This window comes from Melanotaenia boesemani, chromosome 4 (genome assembly GCF_017639745.1).
Source record: "Melanotaenia boesemani isolate fMelBoe1 chromosome 4, fMelBoe1.pri, whole genome shotgun sequence".
NCBI lineage: Eukaryota > Metazoa > Chordata > Actinopteri > Atheriniformes > Melanotaeniidae > Melanotaenia > Melanotaenia boesemani.
In genome coordinates this window covers 23984298-24005696 of record NC_055685.1, presented here as the reverse complement: position 1 = coordinate 24005696, position 21399 = coordinate 23984298, and positions in this window count along the sequence as shown.

Here is a 21399-nt window from a genome sequence, read left to right as displayed (position 1 = left end):
TAAAAATAGCAAGTGGGCTGTATAAAATGACCACATCAACAAGCATACTCAAATACAGTGACTTAGACATATTAATGGAAACCAAACAGATATGCATTCAGCCAATGCTAATGGAAACTTTGACAATATATGTCTGATGTTCGCATATGACTAGACAAGTTGACTAAGAGGAGACAATCTTTTTTACCTTAATAACCTGAGGGAGTATGAATTATACTCTTACCTGGAATTTGTTTTATAATCCTAGAGTCTTGTACCATTTGCCACCTGGCAGCTGCAGGATTTGGTCCCTTCTTTTATATGTCTCTGGTGGAGCAGAGGTTATTTCCCATTCACATCTCCACTTATTGTACTAATCAAGAGTTTGAATTGTCAACTGCCAGTTAAACTGATTGCTGCTTAAATGCTTTTGTGTGAGGGAATTATTTGTGTTCGCATTAGACATTTGTTTGTGGATGAACGCACATGTACAAGTGTATGCATGCATAGATTCAGGTGGGTGAGTCTGCATCTGAGCATCAGAACAGAGTCTTGATGGTATGTTTCCAAAACCCTGCATCCCCACCTGGGTGTTATAGACAACACAAATCTTCACCCCTCACCTCTACCACCACACCAAAGGGAATCTCCCGGTGAGCTCATGTCTGGAGCACTGCCCACAGCTTGACTGAAAAGAGATTTTGCAACAACCCTGTTTTTTTTTTTATCTAAAGGTATGTACAACATTTGCTGTAAAAAAAAAAAAAAAAAAAAAAAAAAACCATAAAAAAATCCAATAATCTGATTACGTGACTGGATATTTTACCCCATACTGTTATCATTGATCACACAGAGTTGGCAGTTTCCTCTTGGTTAATGACTACTGAGAAATTTGATCAAACTTTTTCTGTCCATTTAGATTTCTGGATTTTATGAAAACTGTTGATGTTGGTAATTGCTGAGTTTTATTGCTAACTGAATGTCCTACGTTTACGTCCCCATGCCTCATGTGCTCAAGCAGACCAAAATGACCTTTAATTAATATGGACGTGTGCTAGTTTTCAGACTAACTGCATTTGAATTCTTACAAACACTTCCTGAGTGATGTTAATGCCAAAACACAACCAGGAAATGATAAGTTTAACAAATTGTGTTTTCATGTGACCAAGGTCACCATCACATCCAGGAGAGGGAGAGTCACCATTGGAATGACAATGTATTTCAACCCTAACATGATCATGTTCTACAAAAAAAAAAAAAAAAAAAAAAAAGTATAAAGTAAAATGGATTTAACCAATCAAAACTATTCTAGTTTGTAAAGCTGCCTGACTTAATAGCCTCATTAGCTATAGCCTCTGTTTTAGCAAGTCTCTTAGTTATTAGTTTTTTTTCTTTTTGTTTTTTTAGCTCTTCAGTCTTTCCAAGAAATTGTAAAATTTGCACTTTTAAATCTGTTGCATGCTGAACTGATATGAGTCTGTGCACTGATGAATGCCCATCAAGTGATTTAATTAACCTCATGGCTTTAAAATAGCCACTAAGCCAGCAGCTAAGTATTGAATCTACTATTTAAAAAGTTCTATTTGTGAGTATTGGGCAATTCAATACAGTAGAAGCAAAAGAGCAAACAGATGACTCAAGTTTCATCACTTGAAGTGACAGAGACTACGTTCACACTACAGGCCTTAATGTTAAAATTTAATTCTTTACCGAAATCAGATTTTTAAAATTTTTTTTTTATGCATAATGACTCACATTATCATTTCAATGCGACCTTCGTCACACTTAAATGTGAGCAGTATGTGGCCCTAAACTGACAATATGAGCAGAGGAAAACACAATGTCACAGCATGCTGTGTTTATGGAGGTAAATATGGATGCTACACTCTGTAGCCTGTATGTATCAGTTTCAGTCTTGTTGTGCAGGCAGAGTTCCGTCCATTGCTTACATTTGATCTTATCGTATCTCACCTTCTCCTGCACAGATTTTTAAAGTCTGTCTCACTTCAGTGACGTAAAAGCCGGATGGAATGCAACATGACTATGTAGTGAAGTCGCTTCAACACAGATTGGATATGTATCCGATTTAGGACGACATATGAAAGTGGCCTGGGTCAGGTTAAAAAGAAATCTCATTTGTGCCATTCAGACTGCCATTAAAAAACCCGATATGAGTCACATATGGGCTTTGAGCTGCAGTGTGAACATAGCACTTTACAGACCTTCCCCAGAAGACATAAAAAACCTTTGTACTTCTGCAGACAGATGTGTGTAAAAATGCTGGGAATAACATCTTAAAGTAACATCTATTCATGATTGACCATATAGGATGTAGTATAAGTGCAAAAGCACACACTTATGTATTGCAGGGTTTGCTACATTTTAGTTAAAATCTCTTTTTATTAATTCACCTTTCAACATATCACTCTTTAGGGGCCAAATTCCCTTTCATTTACAACTAAATAATTATTAATCCATGCCTTGTTAATTTTTCAAAACTGCACAACAGATGTCTGGAAATCAATATTTATCTTAAACTGTAACCTTATGTTACATGTGTATGTGGTTGACTTGCTCACATGGACAACATGGTTGATTTTACATTTTTAATCTACATGTGAGTGTTTGGAAACATTAAGAATGGTGTTTAATGGCGGTCTTAGCCCCTAAAGCAGAAGCCACCCAGAGATACTGATAGAAGTCTATCAATGGAGCTACTGATTCATAAAAGACCACCATGGATGGAGGGAAAGTGTGAGAGAGCTTAAGTGTCTGAATGCATGAGTGAGCGTTTGTCTGAGTGTGTGAGGGGAAGAGATTTACGAGAACAAATCCGCCAGATGAAGAGTGTGAAGCATACTCCAGACACTCATGTTTGCCTGGGTCGTGACCTCAAAAAGAGTTTAATTTTTCCATGTGCTCCAAGCATTACACATGTTTTCAGTTGCTCAAACTATGTGACTGACTTTCCCAACTTTGACACCATTGTTACTTTTCATCCTTTCAGCAGAGGATTTTCTATTTGCACCAAAAACCTCACCATGAAAGCTATGAAAAAGATCTTTTTTTATTTGATTCATCATCATGCACATAAGGCTTGTAGACAACTTTGCAGTCAGAAATATACAGTATTTCTTTTTACATGGGTCAAGATACTTGATTGAAAAAGATTTGTCCTGTAAGCACGGCCTGAGTCTTAATGATCAGGTAATCAGCAGTATTGACGGGACTAGCTGTAAGCTAGAATGGAGAAATTTTAGCTGGACAGTACTTTCTGTTTTTTGGAACTTCAAAGACATGGCTGCTGATACTTATTTGAAATGGAGGATCATAGTATGTTATTTTCTTCTTTACTGTGATGCCAACTTAAAACTGCCAATAAAAAGGTATGTTGGTACAGCTACATAAAGAAATGTAAAGCATGAACTGTTTCTGAAAAACATAGTTGTTTTTGCATTTACCAGAAAGAAAGCTATTTTATCTTTAAATGATGGTGGTCTGTTTAAACACATCATTTCACTGATGCTGTCCTTCCGCTGTCCGTTACAATCCCTGCAAATGCATCAGTATAGGCTCCTGTGAACTCTTTTACTCTCTTGCTCTTTCCTGTCCTGTCTGTCACCTCCTCATATCTGTCTCATTTGTGCTTCTTTTCAGTTTGGATTTGTCTGTGCTAACTCTTCCACAGCATGCTATCCACTTTATGTGTGCAACCAGCTGCCTGTGTTTTGATTTTCACTTGTTGCTTGCTGTTTCAGTGCTACCTGAACTGTGGCTGACACTCCATTTTGATCTAGTGGCCATGCAGACACACAAACACACACAGATATATACAGCTGCTGTGGTTGGATGGAGGAGAAAATGCTGCTGGCGATCATAAACAACACTGACATGCCACATTTTGAAAAAAGAAATAATATGATAAATGTCAACTGAGATCTCCCTGAGTATGCCTGAGCATGTTTTATCATCTCTAAATCTAGAGACAGAGTAAATGGTAAGTGTTCACAGTACTTTCTCTGCTCTGTGGTGTATGTACAGCAAATATGTGTATGGAAAGTTCCCTCATTGTGTAGCTAATAAGTGACAGTCACCTTTTTTTTACTTTTGCTTTGATTCTTTTATAGATTTGTTATTGAGCTTCTTTTTAAATAGCCAAATTAATTTCTTGCTTAACTAAACTTTAAACCATTGTTTTAATTGGTGCAAACATATCTTCATTAACTTCTTAGTTTGTCACTAATATATTAGTGGAGATTAAAGTTCTAACAGTATAATTTTTGTTACCAACTACTGAAGCATTTTCAGCTTCTGAATGGACATTACAGATGCAGATTGGGGGTCAGCATTGATTTGTGGCTGAAATGCTGCTGAACCAGCAAGGGAGGTAGTAACAGAGTTGATATGGACCTGCATTGTTAAGTGCTTGCAGACATCAAGCTGGCACTGCAGAACTCACCAATCTTACCTTCAGTGCTATCATCATATCCGTTTCCACCAATGGGTCAGAGTCAGTTTGGGAGTCAGTGGGTATACTTTTTTTTTTTTTTTAATGCTTCCACAGGTAAAAACTGGGACAGGTGCCAGAATACCATCCTGCTTTTTTGGGAATCAATCACCAATCTTAACAATCCGACCCAAAAGGGTGGAGCTTGGCACACTGGAATCAGCTGATTGGTTGATAGAGTCATTACTTCCTGTGCAGCTTGACACTAAGAACAAGGTGACAGCAGCACCATGTTTAATATATTTCTGTGTCACATTCTTCTTAGTTATAATTCAAGGAAGGTGCTGACATCACACTATTAAATAGCTTATGTGTTTGTCGCTATCACCGATGCCTCGCCTACCAGGTAAAGGTAAGGTTGGCTATGGAATCGCAACAGGGATGAGGGTTTATCAGAGCAAATCGCACCAAACAGCTCTGTCCTATACTGGACCTTTTGGTGAAAACGGGGCTTCAGTTTATTTCATGCCTGCTTCTTGTGTTACACACTCTGAATTGTGGCTGAGACGCCTTTGTTTGGCATGCATGAATTACACAGAGGGAGAAGCAGCAGGTTATTTATTCCACCAATAAACACAATCAGTATGTGAAAAGAACACTTGTGTTAGGAGATGTCCACACAGAGATAAATTTAGGCAAAAGATTTTTATCGTTTAGATATCTACATGGAAGAATAGACATTTTTACTGGGTCCTAAAAAAATATAGAACTGAAAACACTGCCCTTTCATTTCTGTGTTTACAACTTATATGCATTTTTCCTGAAACGATGATGCCATAGCCATACCTCTTCCTTACCCCGCATCCACAAACCCCACAGTGGTAGATTACAGAGCTGCATTTGTGCTGCAGAAGCTGCTGAGGATGATATGGCTTTCCCAGCTTCTACTCCTATTTAGCTTGATTCTCCCTGGCATCTAAAACAAGCCAAACCTCTAAAATTTCATATCCTTCAGGTATATTAATTTTAGATTGTATTTGTGGTTTTTAATCCTTGTCTTTGCATCTAAAATACAGAATTAAATAAAGCAATGGCTCGAAGATAAAAAAAAAAAGAGATCTGCATAATATATTTATTGTTCTGAGATTTTTTTTTTATAGCTGGTATAAACACTATCTGTGTTGACAGACTTTTTTCTGGCTCATCATATGAAGCAACAATGTGTTACTGAGGACAAGTTTAAAAATGACTAGAAACAAGGTAATTTATTTACAATTACAGGCAAACAGCTCACTAAAAATAGAAATTTCATGAAGTTATTCTGTCCTAGACAAACACTGAGATGGACTGAAGGAACAAGGAATGGAGGGATGGTGTAATGTAAGCAGAGGTCAGGAATCTAACAAGCAGAGTGGAGGATTTTCAGACCACAGAGTAATCTAGACATGCTTCTATTCATCCTCTATTGGGGGGGGATACCAGGCCAAGAAGATTATCCTAATGATGATTGCATAATCTCGGTGTGTGTGCATGGGAGTGTGTCTGTTATGGCGAGCAGACGGCACAATTAGTCACTCAGTCAGTCATGTCCTCGGGCTATGATCAGACACACGTAACATCAGGCATGCAGCTGCAGAACTGCATGTGCCCTTTTACACATGGGAGCACATACCAGCCCATTAATGAAGGAGCTGTGGTGTTACTTTCTCAGCTGTGGTTTAATGAGGGCCATGTTTTCTCCCCTCTTCTCTTTAATTGCTGACTTTCCTATTTTCATACTTCATGGCCTCTTTCCTTCCCTCCTTTTTTCTTTTTTCCCTTTTTCTACTGTCTTCCTCATTAAACTGGAATTTTGTGTGCAGAGACATTTTTGCATCACTAATGCTCACAAAGGTTTGCAGCACACTCAGTACAAATGCATTCTAAATCTCAGTGACCAATATTTAGGTCAAGTCCATTTTTGGCACTTTATCCTGCAATGGTAGCAATGGTAAGTAAAATGTAATCAAATCCACTTCATTTTAATCATATTAGTCTTATCCATTGATATTGAATAACCAAAATCCTTTTTATCTAAAAACATGTCTGCAAAAGACACCGTAGGTTATATTTTCTTATGCATAAACTTCAGAGACATACCTCAAGATATAATCTGGTGACTTCTTTCACTTAATGGTGAAATTTATTACACCTCTAATACATTTTGCACGTTATTTCATCCAGCTGTCTGTCAGATTTACGTTCAGGAGTTACTCTTACTCTCGTGTTCTGACCAGTTTTTCCTGGAATAAACTATCCGTTGCTGTATATTTTTGCTATTTCTTTTTTTATTTATTCATTTTATCATTTCCCCACATTCTCTCCTTCGGTGCTGCACATCCAGCTGCTTACTTTTTCCATCTTTTATCATCTTCTACTTAGTTCTTACATGTATTCTTTTTTTAAACCCTTCCTATGACTTTTCTAATCTGCTCGCCCTGTCTTTTTTCTCTCCTGTCATCAGCTTCCACTTGATATGCTTGGTCATAACGTCTTACTTTCTTTTGCTCTTTTAATCCCTGCCCTATACAGCCTCTGTGTTCTGTCCTCGTTTTCCATTTCTCATCTGTTCCACCACATTCCATAAAATTCAAAACTAGTCATGCCGCTTAACCTCAATCACCAATTTTCTGTAATAAAATGATCTTGCAAAACTTATGATGTCATTCTTTTTATTATCTCTTTCCCATCATTTCTTTCTTTTGATCTCCTCTGTAATTAATATGTTCATGCACAGTGATGTCAGTGGGTTTGATTTCCCTCCTTTTCTTCCATTGTCTCAGAGCTGTAAACCCCCATCTGTTATTTGGGAACAGTCTTTTCCACAGTGTACAACAAGATATTAATAACTAGCCTGTGTGTGTGTTTGAGTGTGTGTGCGTGTACAATATGTGAAGAAAGACAGGCAACAGAACATTTGCCTTATCTTCCATTTAAATGTGTTGTTTTCTAATGTTACGTAAGTGCCAGTGACATGTAGTTGTTGTGTATCTTGCTTAAGTAAGTATCACGCTTCTGTGCAACAAAGCTAAACGTGTGGATAGACCCCAAACATCTCCTCATGCTGGTCCAGCCTGGTCACATTTTGTTATAGGATGGGATCCCATTCCTCAACCAGGAGTTGCTGAAGGTTAACCAATGTGGTTGTGTTGGTCACTATCTTGTACAGCAGACCCAATTGTTCAATTGGGTGGAGGTCTGGACTGATGACAGGTTATTCCATCCTCTCCACTCACAAATCCTGGAGATGCTCTGAGATTGTTCCAGCTCTATAGGGAGAGTGCTGTCATCCTGGTGGATGTAGAAATGGGATCGCCACTGGCTCCAGAATGTCATTCTGACATGTCTGTCTATCAATTAGGTGCCAGTCATACATCTGCAACTGGGACACAGCTGGCAGCACTCAAATCTCAAAACAAGAGTGAAAACGAATACCAACAGGAACTGTTGCAGGGAATTTTGGCATTTTTAAAAATGGGAGGGTTAGTGACTGATATGGTATTTGAACGAAGCTTGCAGGAATTTTAAACCTGGGCCATATTTTTAATTGTAAATGTTAAATAATATATAATCTTTGCAATCAGACATACAGAATATGGAACAATATTCAACCACAACAACCTAAGATATAATTTTACGATTAAATAAACTGGAGCTTTCTCCTTTGGGATCACTTGAACTTGCCTTCTGCATTCTGAGTGGAGGTCATTTTAATTATTACACCAACAACTGGCCTTCAGGCATGCCAGTCTCTCCTGTATAGATAAAGGGTAAGTTGGATATTACAGTGTAGCGTTAGACCAAACGTCAGGTGTCACATTGCAGATTATTCATTACAACTAAAAGTGACTTGCGACTTGACTAGTAAAAAATTATTTGTGTACATCTGTGAGATACAGTATTTATACATTTTGTGTCCGTGTATTTGTGTGTCTGAGTTTATACTTGTGTGAGCCTGTCTGTTAATTTGTGACCACATCCAGCTGTTCCATTGAACTCTATGGGATTGTGTGAAGATCAGGACTGCCATTATTATTGGATTTAGAAGATTAAAACACACCTGCATGGCACGACATTAGAGAGCTCTTGGGATAGTGTGTATGATTGTGTCTAGGTATGTGTTTATGTGTATTACACTAAACCATTTTGAAAGGAAAAAAGATGAAAAGAAAATGTGGCCATTTGAGCTGCTTTAACTTTCAGCTTCCTGCTCTCCGCCATTGATCAATTCCATCAGAGGGACATAAGAGCCAAAGGAAAGATTGTGTTGCTTTAATCAGCCTGTGGTATTATTAATGGGCTTATCTGGACCTAAAGAAAGGGAGACTTCATCTTCCGCCGATGTTCCCGCCAGGAGTCGTCTCCTGTAAACAGGAAAAGAGTGAGGACAGTGGATGTGACATCAGTGGGGAAGTGAAAATCAAGTCCAGCATTTAACATTAAAGACACAATCACATGCTTGCACAACCAAACTACATAGAAACCCTGTACCCTTAAAGCACGATTCAGTTACTTTTAACTAAGCTTCATTGGTCTAATGCCAATTCATGTCCAAGTCATCTTGAGGAATTTTTAAAGACAGTCCAGTTAAATCCAATTTATTCTCATTTAGTTATGTTCCAACCAAAAAGAGAAAAGAAATGCTTTTAACCTGGATTCCAATGTGTCTACATTTGGTGAAAGTTTAATCTCGACTGGGAGTTTGTTCCATTAAATGCTGCTTCTCCATGTTTAGTCTGGAGAGGACATTAAAGACAAGTCAACGAGCACCATAACTTTGAACCATGGAGACCTGCTGAGAAAAAAAAGAGAAGCATAAATTAATGACAACATTAACGTCATATATTTATTCGTGGGGAATGTATAGAGTTAAGATTTGATGGAATACATAGTTTCTTTAAGCTAGGTACACACATACAGATTACCAGGATGTTTTGTCCCGATTTTGCCCCTTCTCGATCAAGGACGGCAAACAGCAGATTATCTAGTTTTATGAGATTTTCTTATAAGATTATAATTTGGTCTGAGGTGTGTTAAGAGTGAATTTGTTTTGACAATTGGCTCCAAAACGTGTTGTGGCTGACAATCTCAGTATTGAACACATTCAATATTTATGATGATGGTTGAAGGGGTCGTTCAATAATTTGTAGGTTGGCAGTTTGATTCCCACTCCCCCAGTTTATATGTCGCATGTAAGACATTTCACCCTCCTTGCCTATTGGCTTCACTGGTTTATGAATATGGATATGAATGTTCGGTGGTGGTTGGAGAGGCTGTAGGTGCGAACTGGCTGCCACGTTTCTATCAGTCTACCCCAGGGCAGCTGTGGCTACATATGCAGCTTACCATCACCAGGTTTGAGTGAGGAGTAAATGAATAATGGATACAATGTAAAAGGGTTTTGGGTACCTTGAAAAGCGCTTTATGAATCAAATCTGTTGTTATGGTTCTTCTTCTTCGTTTTTGTTAGATCACGTTTGGTTACGCAAGATCTCTGGATCTGTTGCCGGACAGCATCATTATGTGTGTGGTAATCTGTGCTGAGATTATCGGAGCAAACCATCACACACCAAAACTGTTAAATGCCTAACTTTTTACCTTCATGTTTGAGGTCTCGAACAGATAAAAAAATCTCTTCAGATTTAGAAAATCCTTATGTGTGTACCAGGCTTTAGTTTGGCTATGATCTTTTATTAACTAGCTTGTATGAACAGTGATTGGCTCATAAAGAAACATTTCAGAAGGAGGGCTCTGTTGGGAAAATATGGATCTATTGGTGCTTTCACACAGACACAGTTCTGGTTTTGGTACTAGCTCTGCTCTTGAGTCTCAGAACCTTGGTACTTTCTGGTGAACAGGCCCGTGTTCACACCAGTTTAACAGTAACCAAAATGGGAGAACTTTATTACACAGAAGTAGAACATCTGAGGTGTTATCCTAAGTTAATGGTTAAGTCATCAGACTCCATGATAAGATATAGTTTCCCAAAATAAACAATATTTAGGCGATCAAGTGCATTTCATGAGATGTTCGGATGTTAAGATGAGCTTATATAAATCTACTAAAATTTTTTATTGGCTGCCAGGAAATATATCAATGCAGTGACATTGCAGTTTATTATTACCAATGATTCTAATCATGATTTTAATTAGAACCGATATTTTACTGGACAGCTAAATCCATGGCAACATGGGACATTTTAGCATTTAGTGAGGGGAAGGCTGGAATTAAACCACCAACTTTCAGGTTGCTGTTTTTCCACCTGAGTTACAGTCGCCACTAGCTGCATCGCTTTTGGGTAGTTTTATCTCAGGGACTTGGGAAAAGTGTTGTAATCTTTTCATTTTTCACTACTTTTGAGAAATTCCAGGTCATTGTAGGTCATTCAGCAATTAATGTTTAAGCTTATACATCACATTTTTTTTTAATCCAAATTGATAAATTATTAATTATTATTAGTCAGCAAGACTTTACCAATAAAGCCAATGCTTCTTGTCCTGTTTGTTAAAAAGCTTTATTATATCAATTTTTTGTCTAGTAACAGAAGATGGAAATAAGTATACAAACACATTAACTGACACACAGACACAAACACACCTATAAAAGGACTTTATAAGCTGTACACACTTTCTGGCATGCATACAGATTAATCGGCACACTGAGGTATTAATATCAAAGAATGAAGGGTGCAGAGAAGGGAGGGGACAGAAAGCAGGAAGTCCTCTAAATCAGATAATGTTTGTGGAGAGAGAATGGAAACCTAATGCTCTTTTTACCTTATCATGTACCGCAGAAATGGCTTAGTTGGTGTATGTGTATATGTGTGTATGTGCGTGTGTGTGTGTAGCTTGGTAAGACTTTAAGGGAAGGTGCATGCCAGAGATACTTTTACCTGGCTGTTATTCTCTCGTTTATTTTCTCTCTACCTGGGTTTCTTTCCATTTTCCATTTTTAATGAACCTCCTCGCCTGCCTTTCATTTCTGACCCATTTTTCTTTTATTAGGGTATAAGGTCCTCTGATTGTTGTCAGGCTGCCTGGCCAAAATTATACACATACTCTAGATTTTTTTTCTGCCATCACACTATATAAATGTCTGGAAGATCTTTTAATATATTAAATAATTCACTAAAGAACTTAGTGCAAAGCTGTTTCCCTAAAAGTTTACAATATTTACCATTTGGTATTATTATAATGTATTTCTCACAATATTCATGTAGGTATTCTTACATCATAATATAACAAAAGCAATCAGAACGGTGTCCAAGTAACGGATAGTTATGCTGTATTGCATTAAAACAGACTTACTGGACTTATAGGTTACAGATGAGGTCATGTCAAGTCCTTAAAGTCAAGTTCAACAACAAGTACAGAAAGCTCTTCAGGTATGAAAGGCTATTTAATAATGTTTCTTGCAAAGCAGTAATAAAGTTTTGTCAAGACTTAAATCGTATCCTTCCTGAGGTCTGATCATTTGATATACAAGACCTGCCTCAGCTTGAACTTTTTTGATTTTATGTCTCAAATCAAGTCCTTAGGCAGTCAGATAAACTGATGCGGTATAAATGTCTGGTGCAGCAGGTTACTGCAGGGTTGATGATGAGATGAAAAGGGGGAAAAACAGAAAGGGAAAACAATTTTGAAATGATTATGTTCAGTTGTGTTTCCAGCAGCTCAGAAAACAGACAATAAATGTCATGGCTTGTCTTGTTGGCTAGGCAAACATTTGGATCTCTCAGAGGTAATAAAATTTGTGCTTTACCTAAAGCAAATCAAACTTATCTCCAAAATCTATTTTCTCTCATTAATTAAAGATGAGAATTAATCAAATGACCTCTACATGCACACTGTAAATGAACAAAAGAGCTGCATATATAACTAACTTTTCTTTTAAGATAACAACCCTGACTATGCAGGCTATACACACCCATACTCACAGACACAATTTACTCTCCTATTTGTGTGAATAGAGGGGTTTGTCCTGAGACGTTTGTAGTTCTCCTCTGCTGACGCATTTCCTTTACTCTACACCTACTTCAATTTTTCTTAGCAAAAGCCACAACTGTGCAAATTTGCACAGAAAAACCACCAGAACTTTCCTCCAATGGCAATTTTAGGGTTGTGGCTTTCCTTTGAGCTGCATGACATTTATATTTGCAGCCAGTGCTTTTTAACACTCTTCATGTACCGTGCATGTTTATCATTCACACCATCCATTTCTTTTTCTGTAACACTTGTGATGTTTTGTTCCAAATTTAAAAACTTGAGTCAGAGTTTGTCTTTTTTTTTCCTGTTTGTCCTCACATTAGGAAAATAACATCAGCTGGAAAGAACTGTGGTCATGCCTCACTGAAAGTTTTTCATCTTGAACAGGGATGGGAATTTCAGTTGCTGGAAAATTACAAGTTATTAATACTGTATTTCTGCAAGGAGTACGTGTTCAGGTGGCTATACTTCACAGTGTTGACTACTTTACATGTGTTGTTCCAAATATTCAGCAACATCTTTACACTCACCTTCCACATACTATCATTAAACAATTCTTCCAGTGTAGCAGGATAGTGCAGCTTATAAAGAAATATGCCTTCTCAGACTAAATTATATTTTTCTATTGCTCTATTGTCGTATTTTGTTGCTCGTATGCCAAATGTCTCCTGCTTGTAGCAGAATACAGTGGTCTGCAGAGACACTCAGTTTTACTGTCCTTTAAAACTACTTTTGGAAGATAGAAGAATATAAATAAATATATAGTTATCCACTCACTAATGATAATCTGTTGGCAGCTGTTATATTTTCATGGTGGATAGGAGGTATAGTTCAGTGATAGAGCATTTGACTGCTGATCAAGAGGTCCCAGTTCCTTTGTGGGTACCTTCGATGATCATAGTGCAATTTTATTGTCTGACACTACCCTCCCTCTGCACTCACACACCCATCGACAGTGTATTCCTACTGGATATTCCTTTTCTTTTGTTCAGGATGTTATGGCCTTCGAGCTTTTCTAAACTGTCATGAAAACAGCTGTTGAGGCTGTAGATGACCACAACAACCTGAAGAAAAGGCATGTCTTACTCTGGCAAAAGGAAGACACTGTGTATACCTAGATTTGGACCAACTATGGTACAAAACACTACTTATCTAAGTAGTAACAAGTAAGTATAGTTTAGTGATAAAGCATTTGACTGCAGATCAAGAGGTCTCCAGTTCAAATCTGGGTGCTCCCTAAAATTTAGTTTTCAGATACTTTATATAAAGCTAGTAGTCTTAATATTATGTATCTGTGAGTAAGTGTCCCTAACAAAGTGCAAGTGTCCAACTTGATTTGGACGAGTTTCATAGATTAAATGAAAACACACAATGAGACCCGAGCTGTTTCCAATTAAAATAAAAGTGTAATAAAACAAACATTTCACTTTGACTCACGAAATCCTACATTAAAGAGGAAGGATTACTGACACGCAAAGTAATATAATGTAATTTATCATAAGTAATTTTGACTGAAAAATCAAGGGAGCTCACAGGGAAACCATCTGACTACAGATCAAATGGTCTTCAAAGCTGGCTACCCCCTAAATTTGGTTAACTACCAATGTAACTAAGCATGTCTTTTGAGCTGGACAAGACAGGTTAGCACCCATTCCAGCCAAATAAGCTGGTCAGAGAGAGGTTATGACTTTGACCGTCTTTAGTGTCACATAACATCTGACATGAAAGAGTAAAGTCAGCAGCTCCCACTACTACAGTGCAAACACACTTACAAGGACAACACCAGTAACAGCTGGACATACTAAAAGAGAGTGCATGCAGCACGAACATAACTCTGACAGCAACATCTAATATGTAAACATGCTGAGATAAAAAGCGATGGGATCATAATAAATAAAAAGCTGCAGGAAAACACTTAAAAAAAACTGATGATGTCTAGTGAAACTGCATTAAAGATATGTGGGAGTGACAGTTTGGTGTGAAGACTTATGAGTCTAGTTAATGAAGAGAAGGTTGATCTTTACTGTTGTTATAAAGGGTTAGAGAGAGATAGTTAAGCATTTGTTATTCTCGTGTGTTGTGTTAACTCCCACTACATGTTTTAATTGGCCTCTTTGTTTGACAGACTTTTATGCTGTTCAGGCAGCTTTATTTGTTGAACTATTTCTACAAAGCAGAAAGTTTTAAAAAGAAAACAATGAGGAACTTCAGAAGGCAGGAAAATGACGTCAATATGATCAGTCAGTGGCAGAAATTTTTCAATTTTTCAATGTAATGTAGACAGACAGACTCAAAGTGATGCAATTTCCTGCAACAGGATGACAAGTAACTTGTTTTACATGCAGTAGAGTACAATGTGCTATATTTCAGATTGATTTGACACAATATAGTGCAAAACAATACAGGGAAGTAGTAGTCTTCATATTTAAGTCTGCTTCCGTACACTGCATTTGCCACGTATTGCATATATTTAAACCTGTACACATCATGCAGTTCTTCTTGTGCTCTAGTCTCAATGTGCTGGTGACTACATCAAATGTGAAGCACTTCTTACACACACAGATATATGCACACACTTTGATCTGAGGGATGGTTTGCTCAATCAGAGGGAAATTCCCCTTACATTGCTGTAGGATGGTCCACCACCTTCCAATAAAGATTTTCTTTTTCCTTCTTCTTTCAACTCATCTATAGCCCCTTGGGGGTTGCCCTTTTGGGTTGGAAGCTGTGCACACTCCTCCCTCCTTTTTTCTTCTCCTTTTTATGAAGCCAAACTCAATCCATTCGTTGTTCGTGGTTCTCTGATCCTCACATAACCAAGGCTTCAAGAGTTTTCCATAGGTCTCGGTGTCATACTTCAAACAGTTCCTTTAGGTTTTTTTTTTCCAGAATATGTTCGCTGTGTTAATGACAAAAGCTTATGGGAACAAGCAGAATTGGTGTGTGAATATGGGTCCTGTCTTTCCTTTAACTTTCAAGTGACTTTGAAGAGTTAAAAAGATGATGGGGAAGAATGGTAAGAAAGACTGATGGCAGAACAGGAAATCATCATCCCTCAGGTTATTGATTTGATTTATGTTATGGTGTGATGGCATCCCTCCAGATTGTTTTCCAAAAAACCCTGTTCATGATGTTTTGGAGATTAAACAGCTCCTCCACCACATAGGGAATGAAGAAGGGACCCAGATTTGAACTGGGGGTCTTTTGATCTGCAGTTAAATGCCTTACAACTGAACTAGAATAAAGCAACTGTAGCAATAAGTGTTGGAGTCCCGGCATATATGGGACGTGTCAAACGCTTGTTTCATACCATATTTTGACTTAACTGGGTACTGATTCATCGTCGGACTGTATGCATTTATATTTTCATCATCTATTTTGTCACCACAATTTTCATTTTAATGATACATGAATGGGCTCATTTGTTTTGACTCTTTCAGAATGTATGTTATGAAAGCAAACCATTTCCAGGACACCAGCAATGATCTTGACCTATTTGGCTTAGCAGGCAAAAATCTGCCAAGCGGTCTTTTTGCCTGACCCCTGACCTCTTACATGGCTCAAATGATTTACCTGAGGCACCTGACACCTGTCCTCCAACTACAAACCTCACCTTTTGAAAACAGAAACGTTATAGATGTGAAGTTAAAATATGATCTGACATGAATGATGATTGTAAACTGCCCTAAATAAATATAAAAACATAGGGCTTTAAGAAGCACTACAGTCACATAAATTATATGTAACTTGAAATTTACAAGCTTAACTAAATGAAACTTTATATAGTTTTGTATTATTTTTGCTGATTCTTAGGATTTGCATTTGAAATGCAACTTGCACCCTCCATAAGCTCCTCCTGTGTAAACAGAAGGTGGTGTTCAGTTTTCACACCATTGGACCTGGTGACAGCCATGTTCCACAGCTGCTCCACACTCACTGCCTCATTGTGCTGTTTGTATATTTAGCTGCTCCGTTCCACTTCCTGTGTGTTGGGAAAACACACAACAATACAGCTGTGACTTTGCCCCCCCTCTTTTCCTCTCCTCCCAGCATCCCTCCACCTTTTCCTCCTACACGCCTTCCTAGACTCAGCAAGTCCCTTCATTTGCTTTCTATTTCATCAGTGTTTCTTTGAGAAAGAAAGTATGAAGGGACCCAAAAGACTGCAAAAATACCAAAGGCATGTATGTTCTTCCCTGTCATGCATACTGTTGCCAAAAATGGATTGTGAGCTTTGAACAAGATCTAAATCAAAACATTACAAGAAAAATATTACTAGTTATTCTACTAGTTACTAGTTGTGAGTCGCTTTTGTAGAATCTGTTCATTACACTAAGGATGCTGAAATTAATCTTTTTTTTCCAAACTAAAAAAGTTTAATACACACACTAATCAACACTTTCAAATTTCAAAAACATGTTTAGGATGAAGTAAAAAAAAAATGTGTAAATAAAATCCTTTTGTCAATGATAACTTAAATATTGACACTTTCACAGCATTTCATCAGGAATTAATGGAATTAAAGCACTATACAAAACATGAAACACAATGATAATACCCTCTCATAAATCATAATTCACAATAAAAATGCTTTTTTAATGAGTCTCGTTTATTGCTTTATATCTTTTAATTATATAATTTTAATCTTAATTGGTATTTCTTCCTATTGATTGACATGATTTCATGTCCTTACTGCAGCTATTCCTTAATTAAACCCTTCTTACAGTGAAGTTCAGATTTTTTTCACAGCGGGGTTTTTTTTTAACATGTGTGTTCCTCTCAGACTGAGTTTACTCCCCCTTAATTAGATTTTATGAAGAACTGACACTGATTTAGATTTTTATTTTCAAATTAATACATGTCGTTTATATTTCTTATGTATTGTTACACCAAGAAATATTATTTCTTTCAATTTCTACATTTTTTATGAGTTTCTTATTAGTGTTTTTCCAAATGTGATATACTTCGTTGTATTTAACTTCAATGTTAACTTATTAAGATCAATGCTTCACTTTAATGAGCTCTTCCAAATTGTCCCCACAACCAAATAAATGTGTGTTATCAGATAACAGAATTGTTTTAACACACAGGACACTTCACATATATTGTTAATGTACAATTCTGTTCACTATCTGATGTGAAACCAGTAAAATCAGGGATCTCCCCACATTCTCTCCACCACATGGAAATGTTCTGAAACCTGAAATCAAAGCAGCACTTTTTAAGTTCATCCAACAATGAACAACATACACCACTGATAACTGCAATAAATACACAATTATTTATGGTTTATGTTATTTTATTCTGTTTCTGATCAGTTCTTTGTTATTTTCTGACTGCAATGTATAATAAATAAAGTATTTATTTGTCTTAGTTCTTCATTTCTTCATTTACAGATAACTTTTTCTGATCTCTTACCATTCCCCACCAACAACCAACTTTACTACTGGCATTAATTTCTCTGTGTTTGTGCATTTTAAACATTGGACCGTAAAATACGCATGTGCGGCTGGAGATCACCAAAGAATTTAATTTCTCCTGATTTCAAAGACCAGTATAAACCTACATAAAATCCTCTAAATGCTCAATATGGTCCATAAATAACCAGAAATCTATCTTTTCTCTTTCATTACACCAGAAAGAAGAATATCCAGGTCAGAGCCAGTTGTAGAATAGGTGGGTCTTGATATGTACTAGTACTGTCATGGAAAGTAGTATATTTCACTATTGACCTTTTTTTTCTGTATTTGAGTTTGAATAAAAATAGGCTTATAAAATGTACAAGTCATATGTTGTATTTACATTTTTCACTGCATCTCAGCTATATTGGAAGTGGGTTTTAAAATTTTATCTGCTTTCCTGTCAAGCTGTTAAACAAATCTTGTTTATTGGTCCCATGGGATTCATCAGGGATAATATTTACCAGACGATTCAGTATTTACTGACTAAACCTTAATCTAGACAAACTGTTTGGACTTCATCACTGCAAGCTGCAGAGGTTGTGCATCAAGTCTGTGGGCCGAGTTTGAGCATTGGAAGGACGATGGTGGATGTTTGCCTCATTGCAGGCTACAGTGACAGAGGAAGCTGGCAAGAGGCGAGTGGGAAAAAAACTCTATGAATTAGATCAGGATATTGGACAGGAGGTTAATTAACACTCCCACAAAGACTCACAAGTACAGCACAGTTTCAAAAGGGAAAGAGAAGACTGAGCAATAAAAAAAACAACTGGGAAAAGACACCCTTCAAAGGCTATGAAACGGAGATGCTGACAGTTTGACTTAAATGAACCTTCTATGACAGGATTTAAACTAAATTAGACTGAAAGCTCATTTGATTACTTCTTGTCTTTTTTGCTCCTGAAATTAGGCCAGTTTGGATCACATACAAAGCACATTTATCAGTGCATCCCCTTAATAAAGTAAAACTGTGTATTCAGACAAACCAGTAAAAGAAGGATGTTTGAGAAGTCTGCCACATTTTGATTTGCTTTCATTGCAACAAAAGGTCCAGCTGGGTTAGGTGACATTTTATTTTTCCTCTGATTTTAGGTCAGAGTACAAAAACTTAATTCTCAAAGTTCATTTCCACATCTTTAAAGATCTTTATTTGAAAGCTGGAAATGACCTCAATGATGATGTGATGGTTGAAATCAAGTTGAACTTAAACCGATGTAAGCATTCATTCTGAAAATTTTTTAGCTTAATTGATGTTTTTTCTCCCCTTATTTCTGGCCTTTTCTTTTTTTTATTGCTTCTGTGGTTTTATGGCATTTTTCAATGTGCCGGTGCCTTTGCAAATGTATATGTGCTACCTCTGGCTTTGTGATGATACAGAAATATATGCTATGATCACAAACCAATGACTCCCAGTGTCACTGACAGCTGTGAAAGTAGCAGATATGTTCAACACGATTACACATGCTGAAACCAAGACACACTCTTGTGAACATCTCCTTCCCCTCTGACATACCAGGAATGTTGAACTTTGAGGACTGACAGCAAGCAACGCTGTTAACCTGATACGCTTTCAAGTTGTTACATACTCATACAAGCATACTGTGGTTATTACTGAGTTGAGGGGGTTGTACTTCATCCTGTCAGTGACAGCAGTGTGTCCTCTCAGTCTACCACTCACTCTGCACTACATGAAGGTAAAGGGTCAGCATTTACATTGGTGGATATTTGTGTGTATGTAGTCCAAAAATAGCCACACAGCGACGATTCTTCTGTCTTCCCTTTGGAGAGAGGAAGAATCTACCGTGACCCCAGCTTCCGTGGCGACCCATCCAGCCATGACCCTAAAATGAAACATCAAACTTCCTGGAAAACACAGAACAGATTTGTCTTCTTGTTCAAAACAAACATATTTATAACACTTTGCCACATAGCAGGTCTATTTGCAGGCCAACCAAATGAGATAGCAGAGACAAAAACTAAAGAGATAGAAATTGTTCCAAAGATTACAGTGTGTGTGGTTTATATACAAACACATATAACATGAAAGAAGTTATAAATAAAGACCAAATAAATTTGTGTCTTAAAGCAAAGAATTTGTTGATCCCTCAAATGCATCTCAAGGGTCTAATAATGCCATCAGTACTCTTAGTTATACAAAGTGTTTCTGGGTTATCTCACAACATCAGCATGAGGGGAATAATTTGCTTCAAAGATCATATTTTGAGAATCAAATTATCTCTAAACATGGAGGAAATCAATATGACAAAAATCAGCCTGCTGTGATGTGTGTTGGTGAGTTATCGCACAATGAACAGCAGCAGCAGTGATGGTGAATACAGACACAAGCCAAATATATTTTAACATCCTTTAAATTTTTATGTTTACTGTGAATTATAGCATCTGGGCTTCGAAGCTGATTGGTGTCATGCCAAAAATTAAACAAAACATTCTATCGATATATTTCTGTGGCACTCTAATGTGTTGGATAGAGATATGTAAAGGGAAACTGGGAGAAGCAGTGGCATTGCAGTAAATTGAAATGTAGCCAGGGGACTGTCTAAAGCTTGGACAGTCCTCCCCTCCACCTCTCTCCATTGCCTATAAACCGTTTCAGGCATGGATGCCCAAGTCTGGTCTTTGAGAGCTACACTGTCCTACAACTTTAAGACGCAACCCTTCTCCAGCAGACTTAAGTCAAATGGCTGAATTCCCTCATCTGCAAGCCAGCCAGTTGGAGAAGGGATGCAACTAATAGTTGCAGGATTGAGAACTGGACTTAGGTTTTCCTGGTCTAAGGGCTCTAAGGAAAACAAAAGATTGACCTAAGATTAAAAAAACAAAAAAACAGTTGCTCTTGTTTCCAAATCATATCTGTAAATGAACAAATTTATGATATTTCATATCTATATTTAATATATTTTAAATATATTTAAATATATAGATTCTCTTTGACAAATTTTCTTTTTTCATTGTAATAACAACTATTAGTTATTCGCACATAGATCATCTGGATAATGGCTTCAAACTTTTCCCTTAAGAGCACTGAAGGGCGCTTTGGTTCCTCTTACACCTAATAAGGAGGTGGCAAGACCTGCCATCAAGAGAAGACCAGGGGGCTGTGGCGCAAATTTGAGGACAACAGTCAAAACATTCACATGTAAGTTTACACATCCGGTCAATAACTATCACAATAAAATACCAACTCATTTAACGCCGTTGTAAACTTTAAGTACATCTGTTTAACAGCATATTTTGAAATAAAAATTATACGTCTGGGAGCTGTTGGTGACATTTTGTTACTGTGTATATTTGTTTGTGTGTGAAAGAAAACTGCAAACAAGATTAACAACAATATCTCTGAATAAAAAATCAGTATGAAATATTTTACTTGCAACTTATAAGCAGTTCTTGGTTAAAATTGTCATTTTGATCAGAATAACATTCTTAGCAGAAAGATGTGTCATGGGGTTTAAAGTACACTTTTTGTAAT